Here is a 26,842-nt window from a genome sequence, read left to right as displayed (position 1 = left end):
ATATTGTGGGCCGTATCCTGCAAGTAGTGCCATAGCAGGCCAACCCGTGGCGAGGGCGGAATAAATTCCTAACCACAAGCCTATCTGCAAAAGTTAGTTTAATATCTTGACGTCATGTCGACGTCGTATCAGATATTAAGCTGATAAGAACAGAAATTGTTTTTATTGAAACAAGAAAATATTTACGGGTACAATACATAAGGAATAACAATTAGCAATATTATGTACAAAATAGAATATGAAGCAGTAATATACAAAAAAATGTACAGGCACAGTAAGTCAAGATAAATATTTACAGATGAACACCGGAGCATAGAGGTGCATGCAAGCATACTATAAGATAAATGCGAAAGCATGTATGGATTAGCACAGTAATCCAGTAGTTGGAGTCCTATCAGTCCAATAGTTACTAAAGTCACAAGTGTCCAAATAGGAACAAGTCCAAGAGTATCACTGCACTGTGAATAAAGTTCAATACACGTGGTCGTGTTAGTTGTTTGCCGAGAGATCAACATTGGTATCCGAGCTTGGAACTTGGCCTTGTGATGCAGTCTCATGCCTCTGTCCTTGTGAAGTGGTCTCTTGCCTCTGTCATTGTATTGCAGAAGCCTGCCTCTGTTGTCGCATTTGCGGGACCCCCGTAAGATGTTCAACGTAGACATCTCTGGAGAAGCTAATCGTGTCGCTAACAATCAGTTTTCTCATAAGAGAAGCATATCGTCTGGAGCATAGGCTGTGTACGACACGGTCATTGTTTGGGTCCCAAGACCCAAGAGCACCAACCACAATGGCGTCAACGCGCACATCACTGTAGCTGCGGCGAAGGGTGTTAACCAGTGGACGGTACTTCTCAATCTTCTCCCTCCTAGCAGAGTCGAAGGCGGACTGCCTGTTGTCGAAGGGGATTGTGATATCCAGCACCAGACAGAAATCATCTCTCACAAGGATAAAAGGATAAGGTCAGGGCGGAGAGCATGTCCACGGAGCACCTGGTTCTCAGACAGCACCACCCATCTGCCAGCAGCCGCTTTCTTGATACGCTCCACCACTGCATTGTGACGAGCCTGGAAAAGTCGACTATATCTCATACAGTGGCAGATCACGTGTGGAAGAGTCTCAAGATGATAGTTGTAACGGCGGCAGCCACGGGTACCATTCGTCGAGCGTCGGACACCATTCAAAGGGACGAGGTTGAGCCTTGCCCGGTGAACGAATCGCCAATCCGCAAAACGGGTGAATGAGCCATCTCTGAAGAAGTGGGAACTTGTTTTGGCAGCAGCAGCACATTCAATGGCTTTTCCCTGATTAGGATACGAGAGGAGTTTTGTAGTCCTAGCTTTCTTGAGGGCTGTGCGAAGGGTTCTGAAAACGAGATGACGCTTGCCTTGCGAGATCATGGTACCATTGTGGATCAGAGACACAGAGTTGTTCGCAGCAACTTCCCAGGTGACATTTAACCGGCGAGAAGCACTTCTGGCAGCTGACCAGATAGAAGAGATGGGGTTGGAGCTGGTAGCGAGTATTCCATCATTAGAGCCGGAGAGGAAGGCGGCAAGATCTTGCGGTGAGGGAGTGTTGGAGATCCGCTTGGAGACAAGGCGAGTAAGATCATCCCAGGCCAAGAGTTGAGTCGATGGATCACGGGAGGTCAAAAGCTTGAAAGCTCCATCAATTCGAGCAATATCTGAATTTTCCGCTGCAAGGGGTAACCCTAGACATGCCATCTTAGAGTCCCCAAACAGGTATTCATTCGCCGCCTCAGGTGGGAGATTAAGCGTCTGTTTAAGGAGAGGGCGGATAAAATCATCAAGTTTCGCCCAATCAGTCTTCTTCAGGCGTGCCATCCGCATGTCGAAATTCATAGATGGGAAGGCGAAAGATTTCAGCGCGTCAAGGCGGTGCCACGGTGCAAGGCGGGATTCAAGCAGCACTTTGCATTTTTCTATATATGCATTAAGAGCATTTGCATCTGGTGGCAGTTGGAAACCAATAGGCTTGCCCAGGAAAACACCTTCCTCACCGTCAGCAAGAGCATGAAGACGTACACCATCCAGGAAGAAGGGAGTGTCTCTTGTGCCGATGGGGCGGGAGCCAGAGAGATGAAGAGAAAAGCACTTCCTGGGGTTGAGTGCAAGCCCAATTTTGGCAGAAAGTGCATGTACCATGTCCAGTTGTACTTGTAGCTCCTGGGGGATAGAGGCAAGAAGAAGGATGTCATCTGCATAGGCAAGTATGCGGTGGGCTTGAGCCTGGCCCTGGACGACTCTGAGGATAGGATCAATGGCAACATTGAAAAGGAGCCCACTCAGCGGGCAACCTTGGCGCACTCCAGATTCAATGAAGATGGGATCCGTCAGGCCATCCTGGGTGATGATGCGGGTAGAAGAGTTGTCATATAGGTCGTGGATGGTATCGATGAAGTCAGCACCGACGCCAGCAGAGTCCAGAGACTGAAAGATAGCAGCATGTGGAAGTGCACCAAACGCATTCCCAATGTCCAGTGAGGCAAGGCAGAGATCGGATTTAGACGTTCTTGCAAGTTGAATACGTTGCTGGACGATAAAATTATTTTCAAAAACGCCGTCGAAGGGCAGGAAGCCCTTCTGAGCAGGTGATAGAACGTCATTGTTGAGTATCCAGTTGGTAAATCTTCGAGCCAGGCAGCCACAGAAGAGTTTAAAGATGGTGACACTAAGGCAGATCGGTCTCCAATTTTCTGGTGCGAGAGGATCTCCTTTCTTAAACAGTAAGATGGTCCGGGTGTCCTTCCAACTCTGTGGAATCCTCTTAGCACGTAGACAGATGTTGAAAATCTTTGCAAGAATGGTGCACTCAGGATCGACAGATCGCCAGTGGTTATAAGTGAGGCGATCATGTCCTGGTGACGAGTTTTCAAAGGCGTGCAGTCTACTGGCCACTTCAGATGGAGTAAAGGGCGATAAATCCAAAGGGTCGGGAGGAGGATCTCGTGCGGAGTAGAAGGATGAGTCAATGGATCCAACTCTTTGCAAGGCTACGAAGTAGTCCTGGAGGTCTTGCCGGCTGATAGAGCATCTGGCGGAATCTCCTTCTGTGAGAAGACGTACAGCTCTGCGTCTATTTCTTTTGCAAAGCTTTTGGATGAACTTGGGATCGTTGCATGGTGGCGGAGAGTTGCGCAAACCAGTGGGAGTGTCTGTAGGTGGGGGAAGGCGAACCACCTCAGCAGCGGTTTTGTAGATGTCATCCAGGACACTCAGTACATCATCCCAGTGAGCGGAGAGGTCAACAGCAGAGAAGGCGTCCAGACGTTCGTGAAAGTGATCCAGCGGTGAGGACGGTTGCGGCTCCACGGGAAGGGCACGAATGTCTTCGCTGAAATCAGGAGCACCATGGTCCAGATCAGAAGTGGCGGAGATAGGTGATGGTGATAGAGTATCCTCGCGGTCAGTAGAGGTACGGTGGTTACCAGGAGTTCCGCTTGACCCATCGATATCCATTGGGGAGTGGGTGGCGCTAGGGATGGGCACAGCAGGCAGATCCGGAGTAGAGTTCGAAGTAGAAGGCACAGGCGAGGTAGGAAGAGGAGCAGAGTCATCCTGGGGCAACGTTGGAGAAGAGTCTGTGGTGAATGTTACATGTCGGGTAGTCCTTTCTCGACGTCTGCGTGGGCGGGGAGTAGGAACAGCAGGTACGTTCACACGAAGGCGTTCACGCTTATGCCGGGCTTGGTGATTAAGGTAGCCCCCTCTGGTCTGGCAAGAGAAGTCGCATGACATACACTGCCAACGGTGGGTGATACCAGAAGCAATGAGGACTGGGCGTTCTTGGAAGCAGGCGTGTCGAGAGACTCGAGACATAATCCTTTGATGACAGTGACTGCACCAGTTCTCAGTGTGGCTAATGGTGAGATCATGTGCAACAGCCAGGTGTCTGCATAAGGAGTGTCGGGATTGTGACCAAGACTTGGCGTGGAAGGTCCTGATACAGTGTTCCTCTGTACAGTGAAGAGTATCAGACACAGGGAAGACAAGATGAACAACCGTGTCGCGTCTGCAGGTGGTCAACGGCAACTGGTGGGACGATGCATCGGTGACCTCATCGGAAGGAGCGGAGCGAGGAGCTTGAGATACCGGAGAAGACGGCTGAGCAGGCGATTCAACACGAGACGTCTGGAGAGAGGCATGTACGGGAGGGGAGTCGTTGACTGCAGTTGCAGAAGGAGAGGCAGGTAACGGTGACAGCGGCTCCAAGGAGATGACAGAGTCATTGGCAGGAGACGAGGGTCCAGTAGCTGTGTCAGGTGAGCAGGCAGGATTGATGTTGGAAACCTCATCAGCAGGACTGTGAGCAGGTAGAGCAGGAGCAGAGGAGGTGGACGGAGAGGTGGTAGTCGTAGGAACAACAATCTCTGGTGCAGTAGGCGGGGAGCGAGAACCAAGATCCATGGAAGAGCTGGAGGCCAGGATATTCGGGGCCAAGAAGTGGGTGACAGTAGTCTTTGAACGTGTATGTGAGGCCACTGGAGAAGGCGAGGTCTGCGCAGGCGGTGGGCGTGGCAAAGGAGGTCCATACTTAATGTGCAACTTCAAGTGATGCCTCAGCTTTCCACTTCTCTTGAAAGCCATTCCACATGTTTCACAGACGAACGGAGAGGTACCCATAAACGGCGAGCATGAGGAGGTCGGCTGGGAGGCGGGAGTGCTCGACGAAAGTGCATGCATCTGAGAAGAGGTAGTCCGAGCAGCATCCGAGGGCGAAGAAGCCGAGGAGTGGCGGGCCTGGATCTTATCGACGAGAACACGGATGTGATTGGTGTTAGTGATGGGCGGACCAGTTGGGGTGACAAAGGCGGCTACATGGCGTTTCACTGGGATGGAAGAACCAGGATCTTCAGGGCGGGCTGTCTTGAGAGGCAGTGGTAATCCTCCAGTTCCAGCGGCATGCATCCCGGAAATCGGTAGTCTTCTGGGGGAGGCTTCACCTACTTCGGCAGCAGGAACACGGAGTCCAGCAGAGACCATGGCAGCGTAGGAAACTCCTCCGGGTGTAGCAGCAGTCATCTCGGACAGGGGTGATCCTCCATGGGTGGCATCAGCATCTGTGGCACCGGGTCTGGAATGAGCAACTACAGGGCATCCAGCAGGGTCCTTGGTAGCAGGAACAGGAACACGGCGTCCAGCAGCGACAGTGGCAGCGTAGAGTCCTCCTCCGGGGGCAGCAGCATCCTTCTCGGACAGGGGTGGTCCTCCAGGACTGGAACAAGCGGGAACAGGGACATCCACATCGCATCCAGCAGGATCCCCGGGAGTGTTGACTCCACCTCCAGTGGCTCCAAGCATCCTGGGCAGGGTCCTCCTATGGGCAGCAGCTTCCTCGGGAACACCGGATACAAGGGCACTCCTATGGGTAGCAGCATCCTCAGGAACTCCGGGAACAAGAGCTGGAACAGGGACCCCAGGAACAGCTGGCGGAGAACGGGAACCAGGACTCCTCACGGCGGGCGGTGGGCGTGGCCTCGGCCGGGAAGCAAGGCGGGGCGGCGAACTCATCCGCTTTTCAGAATATCCACCACTCTGGATCTGAAAAAAGATCAAACCGACAAAACTAATGGAAGGCGACTCGGCCTTCGGCGTTCAATCTGCTCAACCCGTGCTATGAGGCTGTCACAGGGACACAAGCAACTAGTCCACCGATTAAGCTGATAAGAACAGATGTTTTTTATTGAACAATATTTTTGGCCACTTTACAGAAGAATGATATTTGCGTGGCAGAAATATCATTTTACAATTCTATTATACATTAATTTTCTATTTACAATTATTTACAGAGCGAAGCAGATATGTACAACAACTATTTTCAGAACCAAGCACTTATGTACAACATACTAGGTTTTTCTTTCTACTTACATATTTCGGGGGTTTGTACTTTGTGAACACTTAATCGGATAGTTCAGTGAGTCCATGTTAAATTTACCAGTTCTCCTGTCTGACGTCCGTGAGATGCTCCACATAGATATCCCTTGACTTACTTATTGTTTCACTTACGATGAGCTTTCGCATAAGTGATGCGTACTTCCTGCTGCAGATCCTGCTGAGAACTTTATCGTTGTTTGGATCCCATGATCCTAGTGCTCCGATTACAATTGCTTCTACTCGCACATCGTTATATGTAGATTTCAGTGCTTCGATTAGTGGACGGTACTTGTTCATCTTCTCTCGGCGAGCAGCATCAAATGAAGACCGACGGTTGTCAAAAGCAACTGTTATGTGTAGGATGAGGCATGCGTTGTCTCTTGTTAGGATGATGTCCGGGCGTAGCGGGAGTCCTCTGACTGGCCGGTTCTCGGAGAGGAGCTGCCACCTTCCACTGGCTGCCTTTTTAATCCTCTCTACCACTGCATTGTGCCTCGCTTGGTAGAGACGGCTGTATCTCATGCAGTGGCAGAGGACATGCGGGAGAGTCTCGAGCTCAAAGTTGCATCTTCTGCAGCCACGGGAGCCATTCACATTGCGACGAACACCGTTCAGGGGGAGGAGGTTTAGCCTTGCACGATGTATAAATCGCCAGTCGGCGAATCGTGTAAATGCCCCGTTCCGGAAAAAGTGAGAGCTTGCTTTGGCAGCCGCTGCGCATTCCATCGCCTTGCCCTGGTTGGGATAAGTGATGAGTTTCTCTGCGCGGGATTTCTTGATGGCATTCCGCAGGGTGCGGAATACAAGGCGTCGCTTGCCGGCTGTTATGGTGGTACCGTCATGAGAGATCTCCACAGTGTGGTCGTCAGAAATTGTCCACGTGACTTTTAGGCGACGGGCTGCGCTTCTGCCCGCGGACCAAACTGATGAAATTCGGTTGGAGGTGCTCCTGGGAAAGTCTTCGTCACATCCCGAAAGGAAAGCTGCAATCTCAGAGAAGGAAGGAACCCTTTTCAGTCGTCCACTTACAAGTCGCGTAAGGTCCTCCCAAGCGAGCTGTTGTATCCCAGGGTCCAATGAAGTGAGCAACTTGAAAGCGCTGTCAATCCTTGCTATATCTGAGCTTTCGGCAGCCAGCGGGATACCAAAGCATGCAGATTCCTTCGTGCCGTAAAGATATTCATTTGCCGCCTCGGGAGGTAGGTTGAGAGTCCTCTTTAGTAGCGGGCGCACATGTGAGTCAATCTTTGCCCAGTCGGTTTTCTTCAACCGGGCCGTCCTCATATCAAAATCCATTGATGGAAACACAAAGGATTTGAGCGCGTCAATGCGCTGCCAGGGAGCAAGTGGCGAATTCAGGATCATCTCGCATTTCTGTAGGTAAGTATTGAGTGCCTCGATGTCCGGTGGTTTGTTGAATCCAATTGGTTTCCCCAAAAATTCCTCACCTTCACCCTCACGAAGACACCTGATGGCAGTGCCGTCGATCGAGAACTGAGAGTGGCGGACACCCGTTGGGCGAGCTCCGGAGATATGAAGGGAGAAGCATTTTCTGGGGTTGATGTAGAGGCTAAGCTTTCCAACCAGGTTGTGCGTCAGATTGAGTTGAGTTTGCAGCTCCGCAGGGGAGGGCGAGAGTAGCAGTAGGTCGTCGGCATACGCCAGTATGCGGTGTAGAGGACTTTGCCCTTGGACTGCGACAAGTATCGGGTTGATGGTCAAGTTGAACAACAGCCCACTTAGGGGGCAACCCTGACGTACTCCGATGTCAATTGGAATTGGATCCGTGGGGCCTTCCTCTGTGAAGACGCGTGTGGACGCATCCGTGTACAGCTCCTGTATCAGCTCGGTGAAATGATTCCCAACTCCAGAGGCTCGAAGCGCAGCAAAAATTGCATCGTGGGGCACGGATCCGAAGGCATCGGATAGGTCCAATGACGCCAGGCAGATGTCAGATTGGCTGGTCCGTGCTAGCTGGATTCTCTGCTGAACAACGAAGTTATTTTCAAACACCCCGTCGAAGGGTAGAAATCCCTTCTGTGACGGGGAGAGGATGCAGTTGTCGATGAGCCAAGAAGTGAACCGTCGTGCCAGGCAACCACAGAACAGCTTGGCAATCGTAACACTCAGCGAGATAGGACGCCAGTTTTTGATGTTATGCGGGTCACCCCCTTTGGGTAACAGGATAGTACGAGAGTCTTTCCAAGCTGCAGGGACTTTCCTAGCTTTCAAGCAGATGTTGAAGATGGCTGCGAGTACTGTACAGTCCGGATCAACGGCCTTCCAATGGTTGTATGAGAGTCGATCGTGTCCGGGTGCCGAGTTTTCAGCTGAATAGAGTTTCCTTGCGATCTCTGCAGGAGAAAATGGAGAGAGGTCAAGTTCTCTGGGGAGAGGGGATGGTGAGGTGTACACTGAGGTGTCAACTCGGTTGTTGCATAGGGCAGCAGCAAAGTGATCTTGTATATCCTGTCTTCCAATTGGGCATCTCTGTGAATCATCCCCGCAAATCAGTCGGACCGCTCTGCGTCGGTTACGACGGTAGAGTTTCTGGAGCAACTTTGGGTCATCACGTATCTTGGCGGAATTGTTGTTGTTTCCAGTTACATCCTCGCTAGCGGGAGGAAGACGAACTGCACTCGCGGCGGCCATCAAGATCTCGTCAAGTAACGTGGAAAAGGCATCCCACTGCTCAGTGGTCATCGGGTCGGAAAACTCTTCCAGTCGTTCTACGAAGTGTTCAAGGGGGGACGTGACTTGTATTTCTACACCACCCAGTGGAGATCTCTCGGCATCATCCGATACGGCTTCTGGAACCGGTGAGTCGGGTGTAACTGTAGGACCGGTAGGTGAAGGCGAATCCGGGAAGGACGGCTCCGGGGAGTGTTCTTCAAAGGAAGGGTTGGCTCCCAGATTAACAGTCAAAGGCGCATCAACCTGTGGGGTAGTCCTCATGTCTGTTCCTGGAGGTGCGGCATCCTCTTGATAGGGCAAGGTATTAGGGTCTGTTGCACTTGTCGATTGGTAGGCAGTGGAAGGTCCATCAGTTCTAGCATCATCTTGGCGAGATGTACGGAATCGTGCAGTCCGTGCCTGTCGTCTTGCCGAGGTGGAGGGAAGGAGAGGCGTCACTAGAGGTGGCTGGAGTAAGCGCTGCCGTTCACGTCGGTGGCGTGCTTGGTGGTTAAGGAATCCACCCCGTGTTTGGCATGAGAAGTCGCACTGGGTACATCTCCAACGATGTTGAATGCCCGATTCGACGACTACGGGCCGGTCCCTAAAGCATTGATGGGTCGAGACCTTAACGGCGATGGGCAATAGGCAGTGTGCACACCAGTTCCGAGTGCTAGCAACATCTATGCCATGTGTGTACAAGAGGTGTCTGCAGAGCGAGTGGCGGAGTTGGGTCCAGCGTTTCGAATGGAATGTCCTATGGCAGTCCCTTTCGGTGCAGTGGAGTGTGTCTTGCATCGGGAAGAGTAGATGGACAATAGAGTCACGTCGGCAGGATGTCTCTGGGCAGGACTCATGATTCTCCACATGAGTGGGCATAGGCAAAGGCTCCCTCACTGACAGGTTCTGCAATGGCCTGCTAGGACGTGGGCCAGGTGCAATTTGCTCAGTAGAAGTCGTAGCAGCATGTGAGCGTATTACATTGCTGTCTGGTGCGGGCAATTCAGTAGAGAGCAGATCAGTCCTTTCTGAGGGAGTGAGGCATAGGATGAGGACGTCCGCATCAGTCGTGTCTCCAGCGCTGGAGGTAGTATCCAAGCGTGTCTGGCAGGGTACTTGAGGTGCGACATCGGATTCACCAGGTAGGTCTTTACTAGGCGAAGTGGTCACCGGGACAGTGGCAGTTAAAGCAGGTTGAGGAGCAGCGTCTGTTGAGCCAGAGGCAGTGCAGTCCGTGTGGACAGGGCCTGGTGCAGGAGCAGCGGGCGGTGAAGAAGCGGCGTCAGTCAGTGTCTCAGGAGTTGAGGAGGTAAAGTCATCGTCTCCAGAAGAGGTGGGAAGCGGAGCCTGTCTGTGACGGAGGTGACGATGGGACCGCAGCTGTTTCTTACTCAGGCAGGAGCGACCACAATCCTGGCAGATGACGGCAGACGCCAGTTGAGGTGTGGAAGCATTAGTCTTTGGTCCAGGTATGACGGTGGGAGTAGAATTCCTGGCCGGGAGGGTGGAGTATGGTGTCGACGGGATTGACGTCTCCGAAGGTGGCAGGAAGTTCCTTGTGTTCTCCGCAGGAAACACCTTGGATTTAGCAGGTACGTTGGACGTCAGAGACTCCGCGGTGGAGGTGATCACTGCGCAGAGAGGACCGGTTGAAGAAGGATGAGCAGAACTCACTCTCATGGATGGCGAAGAGCTTCAGCGTAAGTGCGTGGGGGTGAGATCGTGAGTGTGTTCGATGAGGAGGCATGACCAGCCGCCGTCCGAGCCCGTGTATGATGACATACGGGCGAGATCAATTACCCAGGAATGCTCGCAGCTACCCTTCTGTCAGGAGGTGGGTGGAGCTGACTGACTCTCTCCTGCACGTGCGTCCTTGTATGCCTTCTGAGGCCCCTTCTGCTCGTACACTCCAATCCGCAGACGTAGCATGCGAATGTAGACTGGGGTGTGGTGGGCGTGTCCTTGGCAGAGGAGGACGTGTGAGCAGACTCGGCGAGTAATGAACCCTCTGGTGTCCTTCGTTCACTAGGTTGACAAGTGACCACAGGTAGGAGCCGTGTGCAGCCAGAAGTCTTGGCTTGAATTCTATCCAACAGTTGGCGTAAGTGTCCACCTTTGGAAAGGGGCGGTCCAGAGGGTGTAACGAAAGCTGGCACGTGTCTGGGTAAGGAGGACGACCCGGTGGGCGTGGCTTCACTAGTGGCGATACTCCCGTAGTAGTAGGTGGGCACACTCCTGGCAGACGAGCCGGCTCCGGGCAGGCAAGGCGTGGCACTAGGGACCACAGCGGCGACTCCAGGATGAGCAGCGGCACTAGAAGATGCAGGAGCAGCTCTGGAACCTCCAGTGGCAATTTCGGGAGAGGCACTCTCTCCAAGGGCAGGAATAGCTCCGGCAGATCCAGCGACGGCACAAGAGTTTCCATCGGAGGATCCATGGTCTGCAGCGGCGACTTGGGAAGTAGCCGGAACGCATTGGATCAATCCAGCGACAGATGCCACCGGGAAGGCTCCGGCCGTCACAGGGATGTCTTCAGAAGCTCCAGGGTAGGCAGGAATGGCCTCAGACAATCCGGGGGCCTCAGCTTCTGCATCAGGCGCACCAGGAGAGGCTCCAATAGATCCAGGGATGGCTTGGGAAGCATCAGCGGCTGATCCCGGAGCAAGAGGGACGACTCCATTGGATCCAGGGATAGCTCCAGCGGGAACGGCGGGCACTCCATGGTCAACAGCTGCTCCAGGGACTCCATGAACACCACGGGAACAGGTTCCAATGGATCCAGCAACAGGACCTCCAGCGGGAACGGCAGGCACTCCACGGTCAACAGCTACAACAGGAACGTCTCCAGGGACTCCATGCACCGTATGGGAACCTGCTCCGGCATCCAGGACTCCAAAACTGGCTTCAGGAGGCGGTGAGCGTCTTCCAGGGCTCCGAACTCCAGGCGTTGGGCGGGGCCTCGACGGTGGGCGAGGCCTAGAAACAGGAAACATCTTTAGCCACCAGTCTACCTGTAAAAACAGTAAGAAGTGACCAAAAAAGATGAAAAAGTATCGGCAACTCGACCGATTTACTACACTTTGATCTTAGCCAAAAGGCCGAGAAGCGATGCAGAATTCTGTGGCGTGATGAATTCACTTTCAATTTTTCATATTTCAAAAGTCCTGAGCATTCGTGCAGGGGAGAAGGGGGTGCAGAAGACTCAGGTTAGCGAGTGCTGCTTGGGGGCTTTTTATGATATGTCGTTATTTCATCCTCCTCCTGTGTTACAAAAAAAGAGGTGTACAAGGATGACCAATTTCTGTCTAGTCAAGTGGATCATTTTGCGGTCCTTTCTAATGTTCCCATTCTGGAGGCGTCAGTCCCCTCCTCCTTGGGCGGGCCTAGTTTTAAAAAGCCAAGGACGTCAAAAGTTCATTTCATTCAAGATTCAATTGCAAATTTTATTCTTACTACAGCAAATGAACCACAATGCTGAAATATCCTCACAGATATTTCTACAATATCGCAATAACTTACAGTAGTTATATTGGACGTTTTACGGAAACGTTGGCCGGAACAAAATTCAAAGTAGAAAAAGTTAATCCGATCACAACGCGAAATCGCTACAGTCAATAACAGCAGTAAGTAAACAACCGAATTCCGGTGTTTTCCTCCAGCTTTTATAAGCTTATGCACCATGCAACATAATATTCTCGTATTTTCTCAATTTTTTTTCAGATGGGAAAAGAGGACAATGAAATATTCATGAAAGTGTTCATTTCTCTGGAGTAGCTTCCTCCTCCGAAAAATCTCATTCTTCACTGCAGGTGAATATAAAACAAATGTAATTACAAAGGCAATAAAAATAGCAAAACCAAAAATAAATAAATAAATATTCCTGGAGTTATCGAATGCCCATGCTTGGGAAGAAATTATTTTTTGTGATTAAACAAATATTGAGACAGTAAAATTTATCAGCCAAAACTGCATTACATAATGCCAGAGTTTGATTGACACAAACTCGACATGCACAGTCCAGCACATGGTTTCCAACTCAGAGATACTCTCTCTCTCTCTCTTCAGTTCAAACGTTGCACTTGAAAACACAGAGTGAAATATTAGGAACTTAAAACAATTAAACAAACAGAAAAATTACAAAAAACACTTTACAAATTAATTTGTAATATGTACAATAAAACAGTACTTTTTAATTTACAATTAATGATTACTTTGTATTCTACACTTCCACACTAGCGGCGGGCAAGCCATCTCAAAACTCAGAATAAACTGCTTCCTGCATAGTGCAGCTATCTATTGGCATTTTCCCGTTTGTTACTATTAATGTGCCAACAAAATAAATGAATGAATGAATAAAAACATAAATACGACAATCCTTAACAATAATTGTAGACCATTACAATTAGCTGGCGTTTAGAAATCATACAGAGAATCAAAACAAAACATTAGGAAACAGACAGAAAAATCTTTGTTGCTGCAGTGTGCCTACAAACATTTTACACCCTTTTGAGAGTTATTTACAATAAAAAGGCTCGTGTGTTGAAAGAAGGAATGTGTATACGCGCGCTGTAGTGGGAAAGATCTGGCAAATGTGAATAGGAATTCTCTCAAACTTACATGAAATGAGACAAAAATGTTACTGCAAATGAAATTTGAGTGATATTTCGAGGCCGATCTTCCTTCAATCAGTCAGACAGAATGAGTAAGTTGTTAACAGTACGGGAAAAAAATGTGGATTTTATGGAATTTCTGTAAATACGAATAAAACTTCGTATTTACAGAAACCAGAACTTGACACTGAAAAGAACGAGGGTTAAACCCGAGGCTCCAGAATGTTCCCATTCCGAGGAAAAGAACGAGGGGCCCGAGCAATAGCAAGTTAAAAAAAGGCAGGTCGCCGCACACTCGTACAAAGGTATGATGTTGTCAGACCTTCGGTTTTCTGAAATTTGAAGGGGCCATTTTAAAAGGACGTTTTCCTGAGGATGCAGTGGGTGAGTGAAGTTTCTGCTTTTTGGATATATTGTGGGCCGTATCCTGCAAGTAGTGTCATAGCAGGCCAACCCGTGGCGAGGGCGGAATAAATTCCTAACCACAAGCCTATCTGCAAAAATTAGTTTAATATCTTGACGTCATGTCGACGTCGTATCAGATATTAAGCTGATAAGAACAGAGTAAAAACTATTTATTGAACATATTTGGTGCCAATTTACATGATATTGGTAGGACCTTGGCGAGAGCTACCAATAACGCACGCAGTGCGGTTTTCGAGGATATCATATATGTACATGTGCGAAGCCAATTTAAATACAAAAGGTATGCTGTGCAACTGAATCATATTTACAGGAGCTATATACAGGACACGAAGTTGAGAGAGATCATTGAGAAGTGAATAATAGAAGTTCGAGTAGGCACTATGGAGCAGCTGGAAAATGGGCAGGTGGGATGGAGCACAACAGATGAAATCAGAAGATTCAGGAGATAGGCATCCGGGCATTAGTTTTCGGCTGCGCGTTCAGTCCAAGGAATTTGACGTTGTCCCGTCAGGTGCTCAATATAGATGTCACGCGAGATACGAATTGTGTCGCTCACTATGAGGCTGCGCATGACGGTGGCGTACTTGTTTGAACAGAGGCGATGGACGATTCTGTCATTCTTCGGGTCCCATGACCGTAAGGCACCAACGACGATGGCCTCAACTTTGACGTCCGCAAAGGTCTCACGAAGGATGTTGGCGACTTCCTCATACTTGGTCTCTTTTTCGCGGCGGGCACGGTCAAAGGACTCAAGTCGGTTGTCAAAAGGGACCGTGATATCGAGAATTAAGGCAGAGTTCCCTTTGGTAAGGACCAGGTCGGGGCGGACAGGTAGAGAATTAATACGTTGGTTTTCACTGTACACATCCCAACGTCCCATGGCCGCCTTCTTAATCCGCTCCACAATGTTGTTGTGGCGGAGTTGGTACAGCCTGCTGTATCTCATACAGTGCTCGATGACGTGAGGGAGCGTCTCATTGGGATGAGCACATCTGCGGCAGCCTTTCGAACCAGGGTTGGAGCGTTTGTTGCCGTTGAGGGGCACCAAGTTCAGACGGGCTCGATGGATGAACCTCCAATCCGCGAACCTGGTGTAGGTCCCCTCACGGAAGAAGTGGTTGCTGGATTTTGAGGCGGCAGCACATTCAATTGCCTTACCCTGGCTCGGGTAAGACTTGAGCTTGTCGGCACGTTCAGATCTTTTGGCACTGCAGAGGCAGCGGAAGATAAAGTGGCGCTTGGAGGCTCCCAGGATGTTACCATCGTAGTGGAGGAAGACAGAGCGGTTATCACCAGAGGACCAGGTGACGCCAAGACGACGGGAGGCAGCACGGGCAGCGGACCAGGTGGAGGAAGATGAGTTGCTTGAGCGGTGGAACTGGCCGTCATCGGAGGCGGACAGGAAGGCAGTCAGGTCGTCGTCGGTAGGAGGTTGGCGGATGCGAGTGCCGACGAACTGAGAGAGGTCTTCCCGGGCAAGAGAGCGCACACAGGGATCCCGGGAGGTGAGGAGCTTGAACGCTCCGTCAATGCGAGCTATGTCAGAGTCTTCACTCTTCAGCGGGATGCCAAGACAGACAGCTGCAGAGTCACCATACAGGTACTCGTTGGCCGCTTCGGGTGGGATGTTGAGAGTCGACTTCAGAAGAGGGCGCACAAACTCATCAATCCGTCTCCAATCACCTTTCTTATGGCGACGCATCCGCATGTCGAAGACCATGGCAGGGATGATGAACGACTTCATGGCGTCTATCCTCTGCCAGGGAGCAAGCTTGGACGAAAGGATGGTGTTGCAGGCCTGAAGGTAACCGTGGACAAAGTGGAGGTCAGCCGGGAGCTGGAAGCCGATTGGTTTCCCAAGGAAAGATCCTGCAGTCTCATTCTCTAGGTGAGGAAGTGGCACTTCATTGAGAGAGAACCTGGAGGGGCGGGTACCAATGGGCTGACGGCCGGAGATGTGAATGGTCAAACACTTCGCCGGGTTGAAGTGAAGCAATAACCTGGAGGCCATGGTGTGGACGACGTCGATGTGGTCTTGGAGTTCGGCTGGTGAGTTGGCGAGCAGCAGTAGGTCGTCAGCATAGGCGAGAACAGAGTGAAGAGGAGAGGAGGAGTCGACCGCACGGATGAGAGGGTCGATGGCCAAGTTAAAAAGAAGACCACTAAGTGGGCAGCCTTGGCGGACACCACAGACAGAGGGCACGGGATCAGAAACACCATCAGAGCAGAGGTACTGTGTTGAGGCGTCATGGTAAAGATCGCGTACAATATCGGCGAAAGTGGGTCCAGCACCTGAGGCTCTGAGGGCAGAGAGGATGGCCTCGTGTGGGACAGAGCCAAAAGCGTTGGTGAGGTCCAGTGAGGCGAGGCAGATGTCCTTCTTCGAGCGTTGGGCAATGCGGATGCGCTGTTCGACGACAAAGTTGTGTTCGAAAACACCATCGAAAGGGAGGAATCCTTTTTGCGACGAAGAAAGCACATCGTGTTCAAGGATCCAGGACGTCATGCGACGGGCGAGGCAACCGGTGAAGAGCTTGGCCACGGTGGTGCTGAGGGCTATGGGCCGCCAGTTGTGGACATCAGAAGTGTCTCCATGCTTGTGGATGAGGACGGTGAGTGAGGATTTCCAAGAGTCGGGGATCCTGCGGGCCTTGAGGCAGATGTTGAAGGCGAGCGCGAGGATCTTGCCATCTGGATCCAGAGTCCTCCAGTGATGGTAGGAGAGCCGGTCAGGACCGGGGGCGGAGTTCTCTGCGGCACGAAGACGTGAAGCAACCTCTTCCGGAAGGAACAGGGAGCAGTCAACCTCATGTGGAGCTGGAGGGCGGCAAGCGAAAAGAGAGGAATCAACGGAGCTTTCGCAGGAAGGTGTGAAGTGGGCCGTCACAGAGGCGCAGTCAAGAGGACATCGGGGAGAGTCTCCTTCGAGCAGAAGTCGGACAGCGCGTCGTCGGTTCCTGTAGATGCGTTGGAGAGCTCTTGGGTCCGTGGCACAAGGAGGGCGTGAAGTGGGAGCAGGAGCACGTGAGGTTGCGGCGGGGATCTTCAAGGCGTCCCGGGCAGTGGCAACTAACTCGTCCAAGCACTCCTCTGCAAGCCTCCAGTTACGAGAGGGATCACCACTGAGCAGGGAGACCAATCTGGGGCGTAGAGCAAGGAGTGGCGAGTCGCTGTCGGAAGGCTCCTCATGCAGCGGGGAGTCGACGTCATCAGGGGAAGTACCAGGGGATGAGGCATCAGGATGTAGGCCACTCGGTGGATCGCAATCACGGTGAGCGGAAGCCGGTGGTGGTGGCGGGCTGGAGTTGGAGGTCGACGACCGGGCAGCAGAGCACGGATGAGGCAGCACACTGGCCAAAGGTGGAGAGCTGTCAGGAGTTGGAGGGCGAGGACCTGGGACAGAAACAGGAGCAGGCTAAGCGTCAGGGCGTTGATGAGGGCGGCGGCGTCGGCGCGGACCACTGGTGAGAGGTGGAGCAGGTGCAGAATCACGCTGGCGTTCTCTTCGGTGACGGGCCTGGTGGTTGAGGATACCTCCACGTGTCTGACAGGAAAAGTCACAAGAGCTGCACTTCCATCTGTGAGAGATCCCGGAAGGACGTATGACAGGGCGGTCCTTGAAACAGGAGTGGGTGGAGACCCTAGAAGAGATAAGAGAGTGGCAGTGGGAACACCAGTTCTTGGTAGAGGCGACATCGATCCCATGTGCGTAGTGAAGGTGGCGGCACAACGAGTCACGGAGCTGGGACCACTGCCTTGCGTGGAAGGTACGAGTGCAGCTTGACTCGGTACAGGCTAAGGTATCGGTCACGGGGAAGACGAGATGGACGGTCCTGTCGACGCGGCATGTGGACTCGGGAGCAGGAACAGCAGAGGAGGCACCAGCGGGCGTCATGTCCATTGGAGCAGAAGCGGAGACTGGAGGAGGCAGCGAACTTGGTAGCACGTCATTAGGCATGAGGGAAGGGTCGCCAGGAGGTGATGAGCTGGGTGCAACTGGGGACGGGGAGGCAGCAGGAAAGGATGAATCATCCGTCACGGACTCCTGGAGAGGCAATGGAGCGGTAGAGTCAGAGGAAGAGACTGGGGTCGGCGAAGGCCTAGGAGCAAGCGTGGCATGGCAGGAAGAAGACGAGTCCACGGGAATAAAGCTGAGGTGTACAGTCGGAGGAGATAAGGCAGGTGATGAAGTAGAAGCTTCTGCAAGGGGCATGTCAGGCAGGCATGGCTGGGAGGAACAAGCGTGGCCAGCAGCTGTCTTTGCTCTGGTGTGGTGGCACACAGGCGATTCGTGGTTAGGAGCAGGAGTCTGTACTGGTGCGGCAGGTAACGGAGATGGATGGCTCTGTACGCAGTCAGGACCATGTCGGTCGACGTGTCTCTGGAGCGTTTTCCTTCTGCTGAAGATCCTTCCACAGACATAACACGGGAAGGAGGAGAAGCGTCCGGATCTAGCAGAAGGGTCCCTGTCGTCACGCAGGTAGGCGCGAGAACAGCCAGCAATGGAAGTACCCTCGGAAGGAGCAGGAGACGAGGATGGAGACTGCAGAGGTGGGCAGGCCATGGAAGGAGGCATCTTTTCTGGGCTATGTGATGAAGGCAGCGTGGAGGTGGCACCAGAGTGGGAGGTGGAAGGTGGCCTAGCAGTGATCCTTGCCAGTAGTTGCTTCAGGTGGCCACTTCTGAGAAGTGGTGGTCCTAATGGAGTGACAGAGGCAGCGATGTGTCGAGAAGGAGTCTTACTCGACGGGCTGTGCAGGACTTCAGGGCGGCGACTATCACAAGGAGGTGGAGACACAATCGGGCACAGCAGAACAGGCGATGTGGGCATCGGAGGCAGGCCAGGAGTGGTCGGCGAAGGGATCCGAGGTGGACGTACCAGCACAAGAAGGCAGGGCGTCGATGGATCAGCAGTGTCAGGAGACCCAGACATTCTGTAATCAGAGGAAGGCAGGCACAGCAGCAGCAAGAAAATAAAAGGGCCTTTTGGTTAGATCAGCGAGAAGACAGGAGGTCAGAGCTTTCGTCCGAGCCAAAGGTAAACCTGGTAGAGAGAGAGAAAAAAAAGAAAAAAAGAAAAAAAAGGGGGGAGAAAGTTTAACGGATAGCAGAAGGAATGAGGGAAAGAGGTGAGAAGAGAAAGACCAAACCCACCAAAATAGGTGGGAAAGTGGAAACTGAAAAGAAATGAGGGCTCGACGTATGCAAGGATACACTACAAAAGTGCTCCGTGCTACGCAAAGCAAGAGAGTACAGAAAAGAAGCCTTCTCAACACTAAAGCGAGCTGTAACACAGTCGCTATTAGCAAAAGGAAGGCAGAGACAGAAGGGCCCCGCCCACCACTCAGACAAACCGATTGCGGTAAGTCCAGCAGTAACGGAAACAGCCAAAAAAAAACCCTGCACGCTCACAGGGGGGGATAGGAAAGGGTTCTGTTGAACGCAAGTAAAGAACGTATTCGAACCATCAAGCGTCAACAGGAAGAAGAGAAAAAGCAAAACTTACCCAAGGTTCACCCCGGCTCCGCCCTCAAAGCGAGGTTTCTACACCTTCAGCATATCCACCACTGTAAAAATAGAAAAAAATTACGTGGGCAAATTAAGCTGATAAGAACAGATACTACACTTTGATCTTAGCCAAAAGGCCGAGAAGCGATGCAGAATTCTGTGGCGTGATGAATTCACTTTCAATTTTTCATATTTCAAACGTCCTGAGCATTCGTGCAGGGGAGAAGGGGGTGCAGAAGACTCAGGTTAGCGAGTGCTGCTTGGGGGCTTTTTATGATATGTCGTTATTTCATCCTCCTCCTATGTTACAAAAAAAGAGGTGTACAAGGATGACCAATTTCTGTCTAGTCAAGTGCATCATTTTGCGGTTTTTTCTAATGTTCCCATTCTGGAGGCGTCAGTCCCCTCCTCCTTGGGCGGGGCTAGATTTAAAAAGCCAAGGACGTCAAAAGTTCATTTCATTCAAGATTCAATTGCAAATTTTATTCTTACTACAGCAAATGAACCACAATGCTGAAATATCCTCACAGATATTTCTACAATATCGCAATAACTTATAGTAGTTATATTGGACGTTTTACGGAAACGTTGGCCGGAACAAAATTCAAAGTAGAAAAAGTTAATCCGATCTCAACGCGAAATCGCTACAGTCAATAACAGCAGTAAGTAAACAACTGAATTCCGGTGTTTTCCTCCAGCTTTTATAAGCTTATGCACCATGCAACATAATATTCTCGTATTTTCTCAATTTTTTTTCAGATGGGAAAAGAGGACAATGAAATATTCATGAAAGTGTTCATTTCTCTGGAGTAGCTTCCTCCTCCAAAAAATCTCATTCTTCACTGCAGGTGAATATAAAACAAATGTAATTACAAAGGCAATAAAAATAGCAAAACCAAAAATAAAGAAATAAATATTCCTGGAGTTATCGAATGCCCATGCTTGGGAAGAAATTATTTTTTGTGATTAAACAAATATTGAGACAGTAAAATTTATCAGCCAAAACTGCATTACATAATGCCAGAGTTTGATTGACACAAACTCGACATGCACAGTCCAGCACATGGTTTCCAACTCAGAGATACTCTCTCTCTCTCTCATTAGTTCAAACGTTGCACTTGAAAACACAGAGTGAAATATTAGGAACTTAAAACAATTAAACAAACAGAAAAATTACAAAAAACACTTTACAAATTAATTTGTAATATGTACAATAAAACAGTACTTTTTAATTTACAATTAATGATTACTTTGTATTCTACACTTCCACACTAGCGGCGGGCAAGCCATCTCAAAACTCAGAATAAACTGCTTCCTGCATAGTGCAGCTATCTATTGGCATTTTCCCGTTTGTTAATATTAATGTGCCAACAAAATAAATGAATGAATGAATAAAAACATAAATACAACAATCCTTAACAATAATTGTAGACCATTACAATTAGCTGGCGTTTAGAAATCATACAGAGAATCAAAACAAAACATTAGGAAACAGACAGAAAAATCTTTGTTGCTGCAGCGTGCCTACAAACATTTTACACCCTTTTGAGAGTTATTTACAATAAAAAGGCTCGTGTGTTGAAAGAAGCAATGTGTATACGCGCGCTGTAGTGGGAAAGATCTGGCAAATGTGAATAGGAATTCTCTCAAACTTACATGAAATGAGACAAAAATGTTACTGCAAATGAAATTTGAGTGATATTTCGAGGCCGATCTTCCTTCAATCAGTCAGACAGAATGAGTAAGTTGTTAACAGTACGGGAAAAAAAATGTGGATTTTATGGAATTTCTGTAAATACGAATAAAACTTCGTATTTACAGAAACCAGAACTTGACACTGAAAAGAACGAGGGTTAAACCCGAGGCTCCAGAATGTTCCCATTCCGAGGAAAAGAACGAGGGGCCCGAGCAATAGCAAGTTAAAAAAAGGCAGGTCGCCGCACACTCGTACAAAGGTATGATGTTGTCAGACCTTCGGTTTTCTGAAATTTGAAGGGGCCATTTTAAAAGGACGTTTTCCTGAGGATGCAGTGGGTGAGTGAAGTTTCTGCTTTTTGGATATATTGTGGGCCGTATCCTGCAAGTAGTGCCATAGCAGGCCAACCCGTGGCGAGGGCGGAATAAATTCCTAACCACAAGCCTATCTGCAAAAATTAGTTTAATATCTTGACGTCATGTCGACGTCGTATCAGATATTAAGCTGATAAGAACAGAGTAAAAACTATTTATTGAACATATTTGGTGCCAATTTACATGATATTGGTAGGACCTTGGCGAGAGCTACCAATAACGCACGCAGTGCGGTTTTCGAGGATATCATATATGTACATGTGCGAAGCCAATTTAAATACAAAAGGTATGCTGTGCAACTGAATCATATTTACAGGAGCTATATACAGGACACGAAGTTGAGAGAGATCATTGAGAAGTGAATAATAGAAGTTCGACTAGGCACTATGGAGCAGCTGGAAAATGGGCAGGTGGGATGGAGCACAACAGATGAAATCAGAAGATTCAGGAGATAGGCATCCGGGCATTAGTTTTCGGCTGCGCGTTCAGTCCAAGGAATTTGACGTTGTCCCGTCAGGTGCTCAATATAGATGTCACGCGAGATACGAATTGTGTCGCTCACTATGAGCCTGCGCATGACGGTGGCGTACTTGTTTGAACAGAGGCGATGGACGATTCTGTCATTCTTCGGGTCCCATGACCGTAAGGCACCAACGACGATGGCCTCAACTTTGACGTCCGCAAAGGTCTCACGAAGGATGTTGGCGACTTCCTCATACTTGGTCTCTTTTTCGCGGCGGGCACGGTCAAAGGACTCAAGTCGGTTGTCAAAAGGGACCGTGATATCGAGAATTAAGACAGAGTTCCCTTTGGTAAGGACCAGGTCGGGGCGGACAGGTAGAGAATTAATACGTTGGTTTTCACTGTACACATCCCAACGTCCCATGGCCGCCTTCTTAATCCGCTCCACAATGTTGTTGTGGCGGAGTTGGTACAGCCTGCTGTATCTCATACAGTGCTCGATGACGTGAGGGAGCGTCTCATTGGGATGAGCACATCTGCGGCAGCCTTTCGAACCAGGGTTGGAGCGTTTGTTGCCGTTGAGGGGCACCAAGTTCAGACGGGCTCGATGGATGAACCTCCAATCCGCGAACCTGGTGTAGGTCCCCTCACGGAAGAAGTGGTTGCTGGATTTTGAGGCGGCAGCACATTCAATTGCCTTACCCTGGCTCGGGTAAGACTTGAGCTTGTCGGCACGTTCAGATCTTTTGGCACTGCAGAGGCAGCGGAAGATAAAGTGGCGCTTGGAGGCTCCCAGGATGTTACCATCGTAGTGGAGGAAGACAGAGCGGTTATCACCAGAGGACCAGGTGACGCCAAGACGACGGGAGGCAGCACGGGCAGCGGACCAGGTGGAGGAAGATGAGTTGCTTGAGCGGTGGAACTGGCCGTCATCGGAGGCGGACAGGAAGGCAGTCAGGTCGTCGTCGGTAGGAGGTTGGCGGATGCGAGTGCCGACGAACTGAGAGAGGTCTTCCCGGGCAAGAGAGCGCACACAGGGATCCCGGGAGGTGAGGAGCTTGAACGCTCCGTCAATGCGAGCTATGTCAGAGTCTTCACTCGTCAGCGGGATGCCAAGACAGACAGCTGCAGAGTCACCATACAGGTACTCGTTGGCCGCTTCGGGTGGGATGTTGAGAGTCGACTTCAGAAGAGGGCGCACAAACTCATCAATCCGTCTCCAATCACCTTTCTTATGGCGACGCATCCGCATGTCGAAGACCATGGCAGGGATGATGAACGACTTCATGGCGTCTATCCTCTGCCAGGGAGCAAGCTTGGACGAAAGGATGGTGTTGCAGGCCTGAAGGTAACCGTGGACAAAGTGGAGGTCAGCCGGGAGCTGGAAGCCGATTGGTTTCCCAAGGAAAGATCCTGCAGTCTCATTCTCTAGGTGAGGAAGTGGCACTTCATTGAGAGAGAACCTGGAGGGGCGGGTACCAATGGGCTGACGGCCGGAGATGTGAATGGTCAAACACTTCGCCGGGTTGAAGTGAAGCAATAACCTGGAGGCCATGGTGTGGACGACGTCGATGTGGTCTTGGAGTTCGGCTGGTGAGTTGGCGAGCAGCAGTAGGTCGTCAGCATAGGCGAGAACAGAGTGAAGAGGAGAGGAGGAGTCGACCGCACGGATGAGAGGGTCGATGGCCAAGTTAAAAAGAAGACCACTAAGTGGGCAGCCTTGGCGGACACCACAGACAGAGGGCACGGGATCAGAAACACCATCAGAGCAGAGGTACTGTGTTGAGGCGTCATGGTAAAGATCGCGTACAATATCGGCGAAAGTGGGTCCAGCACCTGAGGCTCTGAGGGCAGAGAGGATGGCCTCGTGTGGGACAGAGCCAAAAGCGTTGGTGAGGTCCAGTGAGGCGACGCAGATGTCCTTCTTCGAGCGTTGGGCAATGCGGATGCGCTGTTCGACGACAAAGTTGTGTTCGAAAACACCATCGAAAGGGAGGAATCCTTTTTGCGACGAAGAAAGCACATCGTGTTCAAGGATCCAGGACGTCATGCGACGGGCGAGGCAACCGGTGAAGAGCTTGGCCACGGTGGTGCTGAGGGCTATGGGCCGCCAGTTGTGGACATCAGAGGTGTCTCCATGCTTGTGGATGAGGACGGTGAGTGAGGATTTCCAAGAGTCGGGGATCCTGCGGGCCTTGAGGCAGATGTTGAAGGCGAGCGCGAGGATCTTGCCATCTGGATCCAGACTCCTCCAGTGATGGTAGGAGAGTCGGTCAGGACCGGGGGCGGAGTTCTCTGCGGCACGGAGACGTGAAGCAACCTCTTCCGGAAGGAACAGGGAGCAGTCAACCTCATGTGGAGCTGGAGGGCGGCAAGCGAAAAGAGAGGAATCAACGGAGCTTTCGCAGGAAGGTGTGAAGTGGGCCGTCACAGAGGCGCAGTCAAGAGGACATCGGGGAGAGTCTCCTTCGAGCAGAAGTCGGACAGCGCGTCGTCGGTTCCTGTAGATGCGTTGGAGAGCTCTTGGGTCCGTGGCACAAGGAGGGCGTGAAGTGGGAGCAGGAGCACGTGAGGTTGCGGCGGGGATCTTCAAGGCGTCCCGGGCAGTGGCAACTAACTCGTCCAAGCACTCCTCTGCAAGCCTCCAGTTACGAGAGGGATCACCACTGAGCAGGGAGACCAATCTGGGGCGTAGAGCAAGGAGTGGCGAGTCGCTGTCGGAAGGCTCCTCATGCAGCGGGGAGTCGACGTCATCAGGGGAAGTACCAGGGGATGAGGCATCAGGATGTAGGCCACTCGGTGGATCGCAATCACGGTGAGCGGAAGCCGGTGGTGGTGGCGGGCTGGAGTTGGAGGTCGACGACCGGGCAGCAGAGCACGGATGAGGCAGCACACTGGCCAAAGGTGGAGAGCTGTCAGGAGTTGGAGGGCGAGGACCTGGGACAGAAACAGGAGCAGGCTAAGCGTCAGGGCGTTGATGAGGGCGGCGGCGTCGGCGCGGACCACTGGTGAGAGGTGGAGCAGGTGCAGAATCACGCTGGCGTTCTCTTCGGTGACGGGCCTGGTGGTTGAGGATACCTCCACGTGTCTGACAGGAAAAGTCACAAGAGCTGCACTTCCATCTGTGAGAGATCCCGGAAGGACGTATGACAGGGCGGTCCTTGAAACAGGAGTGGGTGGAGACCCTAGAAGAGATAAGAGAGTGGCAGTGGGAACACCAGTTCTTGGTAGAGGCGACATCGATCCCATGTGCGTAGTGAAGGTGGCGGCACAACGAGTCACGGAGCTGGGACCACTGCCTTGCGTGGAAGGTACGAGTGCAGCTTGACTCGGTACAGGCTAAGGTATCGGTCACGGGGAAGACGAGATGGACGGTCCTGTCGACGCGGCATGTGGACTCGGGAGCAGGAACAGCAGAGGAGGCACCAGCGGGCGTCATGTCCATTGGAGCAGAAGCGGAGACTGGAGGAGGCAGCGAACTTGGTAGCACGTCATTAGGCATGAGGGAAGGGTCGCCAGGAGGTGATGAGCTGGGTGCAACTGGGGACGGGGAGGCAGCAGGAAAGGATGAATCATCCGTCACGGACTCCTGGAGAGGCAATGGAGCGGTAGAGTCAGAGGAAGAGACTGGGGTCGGCGAAGGCCTAGGAGCAAGCGTGGCATGGCAGGAAGAAGACGAGTCCACGGGAATAAAGCTGAGGTGTACAGTCGGAGGAGATAAGGCAGGTGATGAAGTAGAAGCTTCTGCAAGGGGCATGTCAGGCAGGCATGGCTGGGAGGAACAAGCGTGGCCAGCAGCTGTCTTTGCTCTGGTGTGGTGGCACACAGGCGATTCGTGGTTAGGAGCAGGAGTCTGTACTGGTGCGGCAGGTAACGGAGATGGATGGCTCTGTACGCAGTCAGGACCATGTCGGTCGACGTGTCTCTGGAGCGTTTTCCTTCTGCTGAAGATCCTTCCACAGACATAACACGGGAAGGAGGAGAAGCGTCCGGATCTAGCAGAAGGGTCCCTGTCGTCACGCAGGTAGGCGCGAGAACAGCCAGCAATGGAAGTAGCCTCGGAAGGAGCAGGAGACGAGGATGGAGACTGCAGAGGTGGGCAGGCCATGGAAGGAGGCATCTTTTCTGGGCTATGTGATGAAGGCAGCGTGGAGGTGGCACCAGAGTGGGAGGTGGAAGGTGGCCTAGCAGTGATCCTTGCCAGTAGTTGCTTCAGGTGGCCACTTCTGAGAAGTGGTGGTCCTAATGGAGTGACAGAGGCAGCGATGTGTCGAGAAGGAGTCTTACTCGACGGGCTGTGCAGGACTTCAGGGCGGCGACTATCACAAGGAGGTGGAGACACAATCGGGCACAGCAGAACAGGCGATGTGGGCATCGGAGGCAGGCCAGGAGTGGTCGGCGAAGGGATCCGAGGTGGACGTACCAGCACAGGAAGGCAGGGCGTCGATGGATCAGCAGTGTCAGGAGACCCAGACATTCTGTAATCAGAGGAAGGCAGGCACAGCAGCAGCAAGAAAATAAAAGGGCCTTTTGGTTAGATCAGCGAGAAGACAGGAGGTCAGAGATTTCGTCCGAGCCAAAGGTAAACCTGGTAGAGAGAGAGAAAAAAAAGAAAAAAAGAAAAAAAGGGGGGAGAAAGTTTAACGGATAGCAGAAGGAATGAGGGAAAGAGGTGAGAAGAGAAAGACCAAACCCACCAAAATAGGTGGGAAAGTGGAAACTGAAAAGAAATGAGGGCTCGACGTATGCAAGGATACACTACAAAAGTGCTCCGTGCTACGCAAAGCAAGAGAGTACAGAAAAGAAGCCTTCTCAACACTAAAGCGAGCTGTAACACAGTCGCTATTAGCAAAAGGAAGGCAGAGACAGAAGGGCCCCGCCCACCACTCAGACAAACCGATTGCGGTAAGTCCAGCAGTAACGGAAACAGCCAAAAAAAACCCTGCACGCTCACAGGGGGGGATAGGAAAGGGTTCTGTTGAACGCAAGTAAAGAACGTATTCGAACCATCAAGCGTCAACAGGAAGAAGAGAAAAAGCAAAACTTACCCAAGGTTCACCCCGGCTCCGCCCTCCAAGCGAGGTTTCTACACCTTCAGCATATCCACCACTGTAAAAATAGAAAAAAATTACGTGGGCAAATTAAGCTGATAAGAACAGATACTACACTTTGATCTTAGCCAAAAGGCCGAGAAGCGAT

The 26,842-nt window shown here is 51.3% G+C and overlaps 6 pseudogenes; all 6 read right to left on the bottom strand.

The window, feature by feature from the left end:
- LOC118203634 (U2 spliceosomal RNA) lies at positions 1 to 182 on the bottom strand (annotated as a pseudogene).
- Positions 183 to 11,527: 11,345 nt separating this feature from the next.
- Positions 11,528 to 11,677, bottom strand: LOC146994581 (U2 spliceosomal RNA; annotated as a pseudogene).
- Positions 11,678 to 13,587: 1,910 nt separating this feature from the next.
- Positions 13,588 to 13,765, bottom strand: LOC146994580 (U2 spliceosomal RNA; annotated as a pseudogene).
- Positions 13,766 to 19,110: 5,345 nt separating this feature from the next.
- Positions 19,111 to 19,260, bottom strand: LOC146994579 (U2 spliceosomal RNA; annotated as a pseudogene).
- Positions 19,261 to 21,171: 1,911 nt separating this feature from the next.
- On the bottom strand, positions 21,172 to 21,349 carry LOC146994578 (U2 spliceosomal RNA; annotated as a pseudogene).
- A 5,373-nt stretch (positions 21,350 to 26,722) lies between these two features.
- Positions 26,723 to 26,842, bottom strand: LOC146994577 (U2 spliceosomal RNA; annotated as a pseudogene).

This window comes from Stegodyphus dumicola, chromosome 11 (genome assembly GCF_044657685.1).
Source record: "Stegodyphus dumicola isolate Sdum_Otavi_A_Nest chromosome 11, ASM4465768v1".
In the NCBI taxonomy this organism is placed as follows: Eukaryota; Metazoa; Arthropoda; class Arachnida; order Araneae; family Eresidae; genus Stegodyphus; species Stegodyphus dumicola.
The sequence above is the reverse complement of the archived record's forward strand: the minus strand, read 5'-3'. Positions and strand labels throughout refer to the sequence as shown.